At 34.6% G+C, this 15696-nt stretch overlaps 1 pseudogene across 1 annotated transcript; it reads right to left on the bottom strand.

Annotated features, from left to right (window-relative positions):
* Nucleotides 1-1879: 1879 nt before the first annotated feature.
* LOC143616354 (very-long-chain 3-oxoacyl-CoA reductase-like protein At1g24470) lies at nucleotides 1880-6962 on the bottom strand (annotated as a pseudogene). The gene is made up of 4 exons (XR_013150649.1): nucleotides 6941-6962; nucleotides 6177-6825; nucleotides 5136-5205; nucleotides 1880-2122 (listed from the first exon to the last, which is right to left on the bottom strand). The product of XR_013150649.1 is annotated as a very-long-chain 3-oxoacyl-CoA reductase-like protein At1g24470 (transcript).
* Between the last annotated feature and the right edge of the window lie 8734 nt (nucleotides 6963-15696).

The following is a 15696-nucleotide window of genomic DNA, read 5'->3' on the forward strand; positions in this document are numbered from 1 at the left end:
TCTTTATCCCTTGGATCACGCCTCTTATATTGAGACAATCACGTCTTAGGCCACTAACCGGATCAGTTGCATGGGAGACTGTTTCCCTCCAAATCAATTTCCCTCAAAGTGGTCTTCTAAAATGTCCTCTCTGTTAGGCCTTCTGTATTGGGCTTCCATTTTTTTGTTGGGTCAGAGCCTACCTCTGAGGACCATCTCATGGGTAGGCTCTTCACTAGATGAATAAAGAACATGCACACATAGGGATGAGATCAGTACCGTACATGTACCTGTAACCAAAAGTACCCGTACCTAAATCAGTAAATTTGTACCCATAACGTACCTTAATTTTATGGTACAAGTACGTGTACTTTAGGTATGATACTCGTTTTGGTACCACTTTTTCCTTTTTTAAAAAAGAAATCTCCACTAAACTTGATAACGATACCGGTACGGAACCGACAATAAATTATCTATAATACCAAAACCAAAACCGTAATACCACAACCAAAACATAATACCAAAACTAAAAAACAAACAACTCAACTATAATATAAAATATATTTATGGTGGATGTTGCTAGTTATTGATTGGAAGAAAAAGAGAAGAGATAAGGGTTTGATTGGTTTGATTAGAACTGTTAGTACTTACTATTTTGATTATCAATGATTTTGAAAGCCCTTTGAATCGTTGAGGATATCCCAATAAAAACACAGTTATGAGTTTTAGAAATCCTAATAAAATCCCCTACATATTCCTAACGAGTACCGAGTACCCGTAATATCTGTACCTAAAATCAGTAAATCTGGGTACCCGTACTGAATAGACGGATACGGGTACTGAACATGTATGAATACAAATATTTGGGGAAAAAAATCTCATCCCTACACACACCATAAATATGCATCATAGACTCATAGTCATTTATAGCAAGTCATGTTTTTACGTACAAAATCACAGGAGAAGGTTCATGTGCATTTTAGTCTTAACATGAGAACGTAGAAAATAATACCAATTTATAAAAAAAATGATAATGTAAGAAACAATACCAACTATAATACCAATCTACATAAACAATTATTTATAATAACAAAGAAAAAAACCTAAAAATTACAATAAAAGAATCAAAATCAAGAACAAAATAATAACAGCAAATACTTATATTAGTAAAAGAAAAAATCTAATAATAACAACAAAATATAAATAAGCAAATACTTATAATGTCTCATAATAAAAAATTAGCAAATATGAACAAAAAATAACAGCAAACACTTATAAAAATAAACCTAATAATAACAGCATATTGGTTCTTACTATTTTCATGTTAAGAATAAAATATATTTGATTCTGATTCTAAAATCACAATCCAATTGTATGTTTTTCACCTTTTTGTTAATAAAATTAACATCTTTCAATATTTTACATTGGCAATCAGTTTACTAGCACAACGATATTAAGACATTATAGATTTATATCCATTATAAATATTTTATGTTAATTTTTTAATTTAAAGTTGGTTACCCAATGGAAAAACAAATAAGTGTCCTAGTTAAAATAGTGGTGAAACTTCATTAATAATTATGAAGTTTTTCCTAAATTAATTAATATATCATCATCGTTTATGTATACATTTCACATGTACGTGGTAGTATGGACCCCTTATTGAATAATTAACTTGAGAGGGAACATTCACTCTTACGTACCAAACAAAATTTTTAAAATCATTTTTCTTTCATTTATCTATTCGGCCATTATTATTATGGACCACTTATCCAATCACACTACGATATGTTTCAAAAGTTAATACTAGAGGATGACTTATCCAAACGGACGCAATTTCTAAAGAACACAATATGATCACAAGATACAGACAACATGAGTTCATACTATACATATGATTCTAAGTCTTATATCCCCTACGTTGAATGCCAATTGAAAGACGCCACGCATCTAGTAGAGAATCGGGAGCCAATGAAGCAAAGAACCATTGTATCGAGTGAGCCCAATACGGCATGCATCGAGATCCATATCCTATTTGTCGAATTGCGGCTTTTACATACTCTTCTACTGTTGGTATACACAATGACGATTTTTTGATCATTGCAACTTGTGATGCCATTTTCATAGATACATATAATGGTACCTAAAAGAGATTTTTGAAATAAATAACATACAAATGATCTATAATAACACATGAAAACTGGAAAAAAAGAAAATATCATAATAAAAGATTACAATAAATTTAAAAAAGATCTAAAATCGATGTTTTAAAAACTGGTTTTTGAATCTTTTTGGGTTGAGCTTAGAAATGGTGCAACTGGTTGTGTTGAGTTGTATTGGGCGGTTCAACCTAGTTGACTAATTATATTATTTCATAAAAATACAATTTTAACTTAAAATTAAAAATAATCTAAGGGTGTTGCTAAACATATCCTACTCCATACGATTTTTACTAAGTGTACACCCACTTAAACTTATCAAATTAATTACCATTTTCCCTTATTTACATACACATAAGAGCATTCTCAACCAGTTCCTTATAATTATGTGAGGGAAATTTGCAAATTATATGGTATGTTATGAGTGGTTGTGAGTAGAGGAGCGAAAAAATTTATATAGGAAAGTTAAATTTGAGGTTTTACTGTAAATAATGTATAATTTTTTAATATTTTCATAAAGTAGTTGTGAGTGAAAGGGGGAGAAAATATAATGATAAAGGTATAAAAATTATTATTTAATTAAACATGAGAGAGAAAATACAGTGTTTTTTAGTGTAATTATATGATATATATGGATATAGGGTAGGGAAGGGGATGGGAATACTCTAAGTTCCTCAAATATTTTGTATCACTTAATAGTCTCCACTAAATATATTATATTAAATTAAATTAAATTATTTTGTTATTATTAATTATTGTCTTTGTAAATATTATTAATATATATTTTTGTAATAGTGTCAATAATATTAGTATAAGTCTCTCTCTCTCTCTCTCTCACACACGCATTTAATTATAGTTTTATAAATATAATAATACATTGACTGTGATGATTATAATTATTAGGTTTATTGAATTTTAATATAATCTCTATTGAATGGTATTGGCCGATAATAATCTCTACTTATTTTATAGCCGCTAACGGTCTCAAATTTAAAAAAATTGGCCTCCAATGGTCCTCCGTTAAAAAGGACATAACGGCGTTATACTATTTGTCGAATTTCAAACAAATGTTTTAGGGTTTTTGATCGGAATGAGTATACGAGTCGATTGGTGTAAAACTTAGCTCGAAATGTTGATTCAAGCGGCTTGATTTTTGTTAACTATAAGTTCAGAGACCCGAATTGAAGCATTGTTTCGTCGTTTTGGAACGCCGTTTCGAACTAAGTTTTACATCAGTCGACTTGTATTCTTGTTTCGACCAAAAACCCTAAAATATTAGCTTGAAATTCAGAAAAAAGCATAACGACGTTAAGTCCTTTTTAACGGAGGACCATTGGGGGCCAACTTTTTTAAATTTGGGACCGCTGGTGGCGATATAATGAATAGGGATTATTATCGGCCAATACCATTCATTAGGGATTATTAAAATCCAATAAACCTAATTATTATTATGATGAAGGATCATAAACACAAAAAGAAAGAAAAAATAAATAAATAAAACATTATAGAAATAAATTAAAAAAATAAAATTTTTAAAGAGAGACCATATAATTTAAAAAATTTAGGGTGTAGTAACTATTGAAGAAATTCAAAGTTCAGAGAAAAATGTATGACAAATAAGGGGAAAATGTACTTTTTGCCTAATCCATAATGGCTAAAGGTACATTGATTCCACAATACAGGAAAAACCGATAGGTTAAAACTTTTTATAAGAGGTAAATATAGGTCGATAACAGTCTTTAATCTAAGGTTTAATTACTGTTTAATTACTAAAATTTTACCTTAGGCTCAAAGCAGTATGATGATATAAAACGATATTGTTTCGATTTTTAAAACATTTGTCTAAAATGACATCATGGCCAAGAAGATATAAAGTAAAATAATTGTTCACCTATGCTCTCACAGATTTTTTTTATCTATAATATATATAAACGAAAACCCTAAAATCCTATGTGTCGTGATATGGTCGCTCCTTTCTTTTATGGAAGCCACCAGATTGCTTGATTTTTAAATGGAGGTCTTTCATTGATTTAACCCAAATTCATGGGTATGGGTCTTACCAAAACCAGATGTCTCTTAAACGGGTTATAACATCTCATTAAATTAAAAATTAATCTTACCAATTATTTGATATGAAAATCCTATAAAATAGGGATATACTAAAATTTAATATCCAATTTAAAAAGAAAAAGATATTATTTATAATTAATAAATAATTTTACAGTAAAAACATAAGCAGGTCATGGGTCACCAAATCTAGATAGTTTTTAAACGGGTTATAACATATCATTTATTTATGAAACCATTTCATCATCAAATATTATTAACTTTCTTACAATAAAGAAAATTAAAATCCAAAAAATAAATATTAAAAACGAAAAATGTAAAACAACCATTATCTCAAGCCATTAGATTGTTTTATTTGTAAATGAAGGCTTCTCACGCATTTGACCCGAATTCACGGGTTAAGGTCTCACCAAACCTAGATAGCTCTTAAACTATTATAACATCTCTTTATATTAAAAAACAATCTCATCAAATATTTGATATGAAAATCCTATAAAATAGGAATATACTAAAAATTAATATCCTATTTTATTTAAAAAAAGATATTATTTATAATTAAAAAACAATTTTATAATAAAGAAAATAAACGGGTAATGGGTATCACCAAACCCAGATAGCTTTTAAACCGGATTATAACATATTATATATTTGTGAAACCATTTTATCATCAAACCTCAAGTATATTAATTAATTATTAATTTTCTTACAATAAATAAAATTAAAATCCAAATATACATATATAAATATTAAAAACTAATAATGTGTAACAACCCCCGTAATACGGGGAATAAAATCTAGTTTTATATATAATGAAAATATCTAACTATAATTTGATCATCTAGGCATGTATAATTTAAGAGTTGCATTAATCCACAATGAGTTTCAAATGCACTTAAGAATCAACGTGAGTTCTATAAATAACAAAGATACCTGACACTGAATATTTATACAAAACAACTTGTATTCCACGTATAAAGATCTTGAAAATCGATCAATCTAGCTGTTTTCGTTTAAAATACATCAGTTTTATAAATAAAAAGTTATGTTAAAGAATCCTTGTTTTATAAATGAGTCAATCAATATACATATTACTAAAGTTAAGCATACGGGTCCATTAGCATTTAATAAACTCGGTATCAATATCACATATAACCACAACCCTAATGTTAACGCGGCCCTCAACTATATCTTCCATTTTAATGGTTTAATAACTACCAACTAACGTTCGCTTATTTTGTTCACTCAGATAAATCTGATTAACATTGATGCGAATTATTCCTATCTCAAGTGGTTGAGACGAGACATTTAAAAACTACAATTTAAAAAGGGAAAGGTCTTGGGTTTAAGTCTCATAATGTGACAAAAAGTAAGAGGTTCTAGGTTTGGTTAGGGGTTTTCTCAGATATGGTAGGTTTTCTCTTGAAGATGGTCTCCAATACTCGTCATTGATTCAAATTAGCCGTTTAAAAAAATCTAATTAACATTAATCAATTGTCGTTAACCCCATTAATGAAAGTGGCTACCTAGCCAGAGGTGGAACAAAAAATTTTACTACGTGAATTGGGTAAAAGAAATGGGTCAGTTAAAGAATGTAGGGCCGACCCAACCATTCTAGAGGCCTAAAATAGAGTGAACTTTCGAGCCCTTTCGGGCCAATTTAAAAATATTATAATATGTAATATATAATATTTATTATTATGTATCACATATAACTACGGAGCTGTTTGGTAGCCTCTTAATGGTTAAAAGGTGATCTTAAGTCTGAATGATTAAGAGGCTACCTCTTAACCATTAAGATGTTACTAGAGGTAGCCTCTTAATGACAATTAAGAGGCTACCATACAATCCCTACATGTTTTGCAATTACGAGAAATTTTTGTTGTGTGTATATAGCGACAATTAACTGAGAAAATCTCCGATAAGGTAAATTTCATGGGTCTGCCATAACGTCCATGCAAGTAATTAACTTACGCTTTGCTAGCAGCATAGATTGCATATAGAGGATGTGAAGGGAAAACAATGGAAGCACCAGAACCAATATTAACAATGGCACCTCTCTTTCTCTCAATCATTCCTCCAATTACAGCTTTTATTACCAAACTTGTACATTCAACATTCACCTTCATCACTTTCATCCAAACATCTTCTTCAACCTCATGAAAATACCTAGCAACAGGATAAGTCACCCCTACATTATTTATCAAAATACCCACGTCAAGATTTTCACTAATAATCACCTCCTGCACCCTTTTAACTCCGGTCGCCATATTGTCACCCGAAAAATCCACATCAAAAATCTTGATTTTAATAGTTGGGTACAAAGATAAGATCGTGTGGGTAACTTCATTAAGTTTGGCTAGGTTTCTGCTAACCAAGATTAGGTGAAGACCCTTTTGGGCTAAATGAAAGGCGAAAGCTTTACCAATTCTGTCGGTGGCTCCGTTGATCAGAGCCCACGAACCGTAGTTCTTGAGGTTTTTGGGTGGCCGGAGGAACGTGGTGAAAACCCATTTGAGGAAAGTGAAAAGTAGTTTGATAAAGGAAAGAAAACCAAGTAAAGCGAAGAAAAGTAGCCATGAAGGTTGCACGTTTTTATCACTGTCCGTGGAAGGTTTACAACCTGCAGCATCAAGAAGTCACCTATATATAATAGGATAATTGGATTTTATTAATCCATCTTCTTAAGGTTGACCGATAATAATCACGCCTCAGAAAATAGTTGTCGCCGGTCTCACATTTCACACATTTTGTTTTCATTGGACCCCTGTTAAAAATAACTTAATTCCGTTAAGTTGTTTCCGAATTTCAAACTGGTTTTTTTGGGTTTTTGATTAGAAGGATGATACGAGTCGATTGAAGTAAACTTACATCAAAATCGTGCTTCAGATGATGAAATTGTTTTTCAATTCGAGTGTTTAAACTTTGCACTTAACAAAAATCAAACTGTGTGGAGCATCGTTTCGAGATAAGTTTTATATCAATCGACTCGTAACATCATTATGATCAAAAGCCTAAAAAATCAGTTTGAAATTATATTAAAAAAACTTAATGGAGTTAAGTTATTTTTAACGGGGTCCAATGTAAACAAAAGGTATAAAATGTGGGACTAGTGACAATTATTTTATAAGATGGAATTATTATCAATTCACTGCAAAAAGATAAAATTATTAAAATTCAATTTGCCTTATATGTACTAGCTAAAAATCAAATTTTATTTGAAATACATGCTTAAATTTTATATTTATATATTTATTAATATTATTGTTGTTTTCAAAATCAAATGGTATTTAATGAACTAAATATAACCACACGTCATAAAGATCATATCAAAACAAATACACAACATCAAGAAAATATTGAATCAATTAATTAATATAAATACACAAGATCAAGAAAATATTGAATCAATTAATTAATAAAATTTATTAATTAATTGATTCAATATTTTCTTGATCTTGTGTATTTGTTTTGATATGATCTGCCACAGCCCCTATTCTCCCCACTCCATCAAACATAAACCCGCCACCGACAAATAGCCGCCCTTTCCTTGGCAAATGCCAATGGTGTCACACCCAAGGTCATACCCTCACTAATTGCCCGGTGTTCAAGAAGTTAATGCCTCATGTTGTTTTCCCGCCCTTCAATCGAAACCCACCTACTAAAACTACTCCACAAGCAAACATGATGGCTATGCAAAACACTTCAATGCAAAACGCCCCGATGCAACAAAAATGGCTAATGGATAGTGGTGCCTCCCATCACGTAACTAATGATCTCAATGCACTGTCCAACCATGCTCCGTATGATGGTACCGAGGAACTTGTAATCGGTGATGGTTCGTCTCTTAAAATTAGTCATATTGGTTCACTCATCATACACACAAAAACCACTACTCTTATACTCAAAAATGTTCTTTGTGTTCCTACAATGTCTAGATATATTATCTCCATATCTCGTTTATGTTATGATAATTATATTCTAATCCAGTTTTTTCAATGTGCTTTTCTTATCAAGGATCCAAATTCAAATCTCCTACTTCTTAAAGGTCAAGTTAGCCATGGAATTTATAAACTTCGTTCAACTTCCAATCAACATCTGTCTACATTCACAATCCAAAAGACTACTTCCAAGTTTTTGCATCATAGATTGGGCCACCCAAGATTCTTAAACTTTTGTCTTCTTTTGTTACTTGTATTTTGCATTCGAATAAACCTTCTAACACTTGTCACATAAACAAGAGTCATAAGTTACCATTTCATGAATCTACTTTAACTTCCAATGCTCCGTTACAATTAATTTTTTCGGATGTTTGGACCTCACCTATCACCTCTATAGACAGTTATAAATATTATATAATTTTTGTGGATCATTTTACAAAGTATATATGGCTATATCCACTTAAAAATAAATCTGATTCATTATCTACCATCATTAGATTTCAAAATCTCGTTGAGAACTATTTTCAAACAACCATCAAACAACTATTCTCCGAAAATGGCGGCGAATATATTAAACTTTCCTCCCACCTACAATTTTATGGCATCTCTCACCTCACCTCACCACCTCATACACCCGAACACAATGGATATACCGAGCGTCGACATCGTCACCTTGTTGAAACCGGTTTATCCCTTCTCACACATGGAAAATTACCCACCACATATTGGCTTTTCGCATTAGCCACGGGCGCTTGCCTCATCAATCGCTTGCCTACTCCCACCCTCAATAATATCTCACCATATCACAAACTATTTAACATACAACCGAACTATGAAAAATTAAGAAGTTTCGGTTGCCTTTGTTATCCTTGGTTAAAACCATATTCTCCCCATAAGTTACACCCAAAATCTAAGTCGTGTATTTTTTTTGGTTACTCTCCTAGTCAAAGTGCCTACTATGCACTTGATCCTACCTCTAATAAAATCCACACTTCCAAGCATGTCACATTTGTTGAAAATGAATTTCCATACCAAACGCTCACAAGTGCTACTGTCTCACCTCCTAACCCACTAGATTGGTTACCTGTAACCATTCCTATTATTTCGCCTCCCAACCAAAATATTACTACTAATACTCCAACTTTTTCTCAACATAACCCTTCCAGCGAACCCACATCACTTTCCAGTCCATCTTCTACCTCTAGCCCAAATCACATATTCAAAAACCAAGCCCAACAAACAATTCTCAATACTCCAACCCAATATCCGAACACTCAAGCCCACTAACCACCCCACAATCATCAGCTCAATACTCCGCTCCCCATCTCTGCCCAACAACTCTCCACCATGCCTAGAAACCATAGCCCAAAACACCGACTCTCCAACTGAAACTGTGGATCAAAAACGGGTTCGAAAACCAAATCCAAAAATACCACAACCCCTCCTACCAATTATACACGGCTATTAATGGCACAATTACCGAGCCGACCACCATAACCCAAGACTTGAAGCATCCTCTATGGTGTAATTCCATGACCGAAGAGTATGAGGCTTTAAAAAAAACACTTGGTCTCTTGTTCCCCCTGATCATGTGTGACATTTGTCAATTTCGGGTTATTTATTCTTGTATTCTTAATGTAAACCCGACCCGTTTTGTATCCCGAACCTTTCGATATTATCAAAATGATGAATTGTATGTTAAATATTTGTTTTATAGTTGTTGGATAAAAAAAAACACCCTTTTCGGTTCTTAAAATTCCCCGAAAAAGCTCAAAACGAACTCCAGGGACTAAAACTACCAAAATGGAGACTTGAAGGACCCATTTGTAGTTTGTGCTTTCTTGGGTCTATAACCAACCCATTTTCATGAAACCCCCTTTATGAAAGACCCATTCAACTTACCCTATATATACATACCCATCTTCTTCATTTGTGCTTGCTCATTTCTTCATTTCTCTCTCAAATTCTTGAATTCTAAGGTTGTTCTTCATAAACTAATCTTTCATTTTAACTAACTTCTCAATACTTAAAGCTTGATGTTACAACATATATATAATATACACTCCTTGTTTACCTTCGGTCTTTCATTTCTCCGGTCTCGGCCGGTTGAAATGTCGGGCTAGTAAGGCAAGGTTACATTGAGGACTTTGTAGTCCTTGTTTATATATTTAACAAATCTAACCATATAACTTGTCATACTTGCTTAACTTCTACATATTTTAGTTTATTGTTCATATTTGTCAAGTTCCATGGTATTGGGTATGTGATGACTAGCCTCGGTTTCATCTCGAGTTGAGAACCGAACCAAAAACTGAACTTTTGTTTAAAAGCATTATTGTTAACTTTTTGAATGTAAAACATGAGTATTATTATTTATAAGTTATTTTACAAGTTCCATGGTAATTGGGTATGTGGTAACCATCCTCGGTCTTATTCCGAGTCAAGGACCGAACCAAAAACCAAACTTTTGTTTAAAAGCTTTATTGTTAACTTTTTGAATGTAAAACTTGAGTATTATTATTTATAAGCTATTTTACAAGTTCCATGGTAATTGGGTATGTGATAACCATCCTCGGTCTTATTCCGAGTCAAGGACCGAACCAAAAACCGAACTAAACCAAGTTCACTCGCTTAAGACACACAAGTGTGTTTTTAGCCACCAAAACTCATATTTTTCTTCAAGATTATATTTTAAATCAATTTTAGTTAATTTCTAAACATACTTGGCATGTCGGTAACCAACTTGATCTTATAACAAGTTCGAACCGATAAGGTCGTATACTCGCTTAACGAACGATAAGGTTCTTCACAATAGAACTACATACTTGGTTAAGTCTATTTTGATTTTATTGAGTTATCTCATAACATTTATTATTTTGGGAAGTTAACTGTGAGCTTGGTCAATTATCAAGTCTCGAACCGACAAACCCGAACACTCATTTAAACCTCGTTTTGGTATTCTTATAACCAAGGGTTTTGCAATATCGCATTTTAACCCACATTATTACTTAACATAGGTTGAGTAAAAAAAGAAAAAAACTAATGAATAGAATACCAAGACCCGGTTTCGAGTAAACTTATTTCACAAAACTCGTTTCTTTAATTTCTCAAATATTTACATTTTAAATCCTAAACTTTATTTATTTACTTTATTTGTCATGCATTTTATTTTAAACCCTTCCAAGACTACCTACTAACACAAGACCCGTTTAATATAGGTCTTGCTCGTTAAACCGATCTCTCCGATTATTCACGACACTGTCTTTCAAGTTACTTGTTAATGTGAGTACTTTTTCATCCCCCGTTTTCCATCTTTCGTTTTGGGGGTGGCATTGCATACTTATTCAAATTCAAATGATTTATACTTGAGTCTTAAACCACAACACGTATTGTATATGTTTACTTAAATAAATGCTCGATTTGGTGTTATATGCTTTACATGATTATGTGCAAATTCTTGAATGCTAAGGCGGGTAGCCTCTTGAATGCTAAGGCGGATAGCCTCATCAAAGTATGATCATACGTTAATTCCGAGTATATATGGTATCACCATATAGAAAGGTGTCGTAAATGCATTCTTATTGACGATTTCATTATTGCCGTCAATGTATTCTTATTGACGGTTCGTCAATGTATTCTTATTGACGGTTTTATTATCTAAATTGTTGCTATTATTTATTGTTTTCATATACTAGTTGTGGATTTCATACTATATACTTATTGTCCAAAACTATGAAAATTGCTCACCAACCTTCGTGTTGACAAACTCTATTTTATGCAATGTTACAGGTTTGATGTTAGCTTGATTGGATTACTTGAAGAAACTTATTATCTTGGCTTTAGGATATTAGAAAATAAAAGAACAAGTTATTTGTTTATCTATCTATTTGGCATTTTGTATGAACAATTGTTGTGTTATTTATGATGATATGGATTTAAATGAGTTGTTTAAATATTGTAACTTTATAGTGTCATTGTGCAATGAACAATCATGTCGCGCCTCGACGTTTCCGCCTTCATTGGTCGGGGTGTGACATCATGCTTCTAACCTTGTTGGTTCTAAATGGGTCTTTCGTACTAAATACAAACCCGATGGTTCTATTGACCGTCTTAAGGCCCGCCCTTGTGGCCAAAGGTTTTCATCAACGTCCGCGTATTAATTATGCGGAAACTTTTAGTCCGGTTGTCAAACCCGCTAGTCTTCGCCTTATTCTTTCCTTAGCCGTCTCCCAAAATTGGTCCATTCATCAACTTGACATTAATAATGCCTTTTTACAAGGTACGTTAACTGAAAATGTCTATATGGCCCAACCTCCTGGTTTGATTAATCCCTCATTTCCCTCTCATATATGCAAACTAAATAAAGCTATATAAGGTCTTCGACAGGCCTACCGTGCATGGTACGAAGAATTAAAATTCCATCTTCAATTAAATGGTTTCCAACCCACCATCTCGGATCCGTCTTTGTTTATCCGACCTTCAGATTCCTCTTCTATCTACATTCTGATGACATTATCATTACAAGGCCCGATTCTACACTCATTAATTCGGTTATCTCCTCTCTTGCAAACTAATTCTCCCTCAAAGATCTTGGAACTCTTTCTTATTTTCTTGGTGTGTAAGTGCTTCCACACCCTCATGGCATGTTCTTATCCCAAACTAAATACATTTATGACATCATTTAGAGAGCCAATATGAGTGATTGCAAGCCAATGACCACACCTATTGCATGTTCTGAGCCCATCACACTCCATGTGGTGCACCCCTTACATTACCCAATGAATACCGAGCGTTAGTTGGGGCCATACTGTAACACCCCGACCAAAGGCGGATTATACATCGGGGCGCCACATATTGTTTCATTACTCGTGACACTATTGGGTGTCAATATTTAATAAATATATTCATTCGCGCACGCGCAGAGTATACACAAGATAACATACATCAACATAAATCAATATATTATAAATCATAATATTCGAACAGCAAAAACTTGTCTTGATAAATTTTAATCTAGGTCCAAAATAAAGAACTTCCTATGTGTTCTCGAGCTCCAAAACAGCTACTGCAAACCTGAACATGTGTTAAAATAAACGTCAAACACTTGCGTGTTGGTGAGAAATCAAGTTTAATACAATACATAGATAACAATAAATCTGCGCGCAACATGTGTATGTCTGGTTTTCAACAAGGGTGTAATCTGATCGGGACCAACTCTAAGAGTCATAGACTGCCAGTGCTCACAATTGAGCTCACAAACAAGACAAACTGTGCATGTGTAAACAAAAGAGAAAATCATAAACGATAGTTCTCCCGTGTTCATCTAATGGTACCATGAGAACTGCGGAATAGACCGACAAGACGGTTAATGATCCACACATACAAATAAACAGCCAAGTCTACGTCCTCAACACATGGGATACTGCGCGACTAAAGTTCATAAACAAGTTTAAGACTCCGAGTTTGTATGAACACATGAACATCCCAAAAACATTAAAAATAAAAAGGGATTAGGTACGAGATTACTCACTTGATAAACGATGCGGTGTAAGATAAAGCAAGAACCAACTTTAAACAAGCACAAGTTAACCTATAAATAAGATTATTGTTTTAATGATTTGTTTTAAGTCTTGATTATAAGTTAGCATAATTAATAAGTAAATTATTATATATAATATATATTACCGGAAAAGCAGGGCAGAACAGGGAGGAAGACGGAGGCAGAGAGGGAGGCGGCAGAGAGAGCAAGGAGGAGGTTAAATTAAGTGTTTGTGTGTGAGGTGTTAGGAAAATATTATTATTATTTATAGAGAAACCCTAGGGAACACAATCCCTAGAAAAGGGGAAAAGATCTCAAAAAGCAAAAGATTCCAAAAGCAAAAGATATGGCAGCTGCAGGGGGCAAGATAAAGCTGACAGGGAACAGTAACAGGCATGGGCGGGTCAGATAAAGGTACTGGTCAAGCATGGAAAAGCAGATCTCAAAAGATAATGTCAGTCACTTTTTCTGCCAACCAATGGGGTTGGTGCGCATGCTGCGCCGAAAGTGGCTTTTCAGACATAAGATAGGTCAGGTCAACAGCACAGAAGATAAGACAATACAAAGTAAACGGCTGGATTAAACAGAAGAAAAGACTTAAGACATAGCGCGAGAAAGCTAAGGCGCACCGCGGGAAGAATCACATTTCTTAGCGCGCCGCGGGAGGAACTATAATTCCTAGCGCGCCGCGGGAGGAACTATAATTCTTCGCGCGTCGAGGGATGAACTACGATTCTTAGCGCGCTGCGAGAAGAACTACAAATCCTTAGCGCGTCGCGGGAAGAACTACCGTTCTTCGCGAGCTGCGAGAAGAATTAAAATTCTTAGCGCGCTGCGAGAAGAGTTCGCCTCGCGTATCGCTGGAACAGATGGTCTTCACGCAGGATTCCTTGTAAGGAGTCTGGCGCGTGGAGCTGCGCAGACAACCTTAGGCGGGAAGGAACAAAGGACAAGCAAAGAGTTAGAAGAAAAAGAGGGAAACAAGGCTTAAGGGCGGGACGGCGACAAGAGGGAAAAGAAGGCGGAAAGAGAGAAGAAGAGGGACGGGACGGCGGAGAGGAAGAGGCGGGAAGGAAAATATATTATTAAAAGTAAAATATAAGTATAAATAAATATTAAATCATAAAAGAAAGAGATCGGGTCAGAGAAACGGGTACCTGGGTCGGGTCGGATCGGGGCAGATGTCACAGTCTCCCCTACTTTAAGAAATTTCGTCCCGAAATTTATCTCGAAGTAGGTTGCGCAGAGAACAGGTGCGGGTACTTGATCTTCATTTGATCTTCCCTTTCCCATGTAAACTCGGCTCCGCGCTTGGACTCCCAGCGAACTTTCACGATAGGGATGCGACTGCGCTTGGTTTGCTTAACCTCGCGATCCATAATCTCAACAGGCTTCTCAACGAAATGCATGGATTCATCAACTTGAACTTCATCAAGTGGAATGTGAAGGTTCTCGTCGGCTAAACACTTCTTGAGATTGGATACATGGAACGTTGGATGCACATTACTGAGCGCGGGCGGCAGGTCAAGTCTGTAGGCAACTTTTCCTACACGCGCGAGAATCTTAAATGGTCCAACATAACGAGGAGCAAGCTTACCTTTCTTCCCAAAGCGGACAACACCCTTCCAGGGCGACACTTTGAGGAGAACAAGATCACCAACTTGAAATTCGAGAGGCTTCCGCCTACGATCTGCGTAACTCTTCTGTCGGCTTCTGGCAGTCAGCAGATGATCACGGATCTTGGCGATTTTATCGGTTGTCTCTTGAACAAGTTCGGGTCCTGTGATTTGAGCTTCACCCACTTCGCTCCAACAAATCGGGGAGCGGCACTTACGACCGTAAAGTGCTTCAAATGGGGCCATACCGATACTGGAATGATAGCTGTTATTATAAGAGAACTCAATCAAAGGCAGGTGTGAATCCCAATTACCTCCAAAATCAAGAACACAAGATCGGAGCATATCCTCAAGAGTTTGAATAGTTCGCTCAGACTGACCGTCAGTCTGAGGATGAT

This window comes from Bidens hawaiensis, unplaced genomic scaffold, assembly GCF_021521415.1.
Source record: "Bidens hawaiensis isolate Kalapana, Puna unplaced genomic scaffold, B.hawaiensis_p1.1 tig00046853_1, whole genome shotgun sequence".
Classification (NCBI taxonomy): Eukaryota; Viridiplantae; Streptophyta; class Magnoliopsida; order Asterales; family Asteraceae; genus Bidens; species Bidens hawaiensis.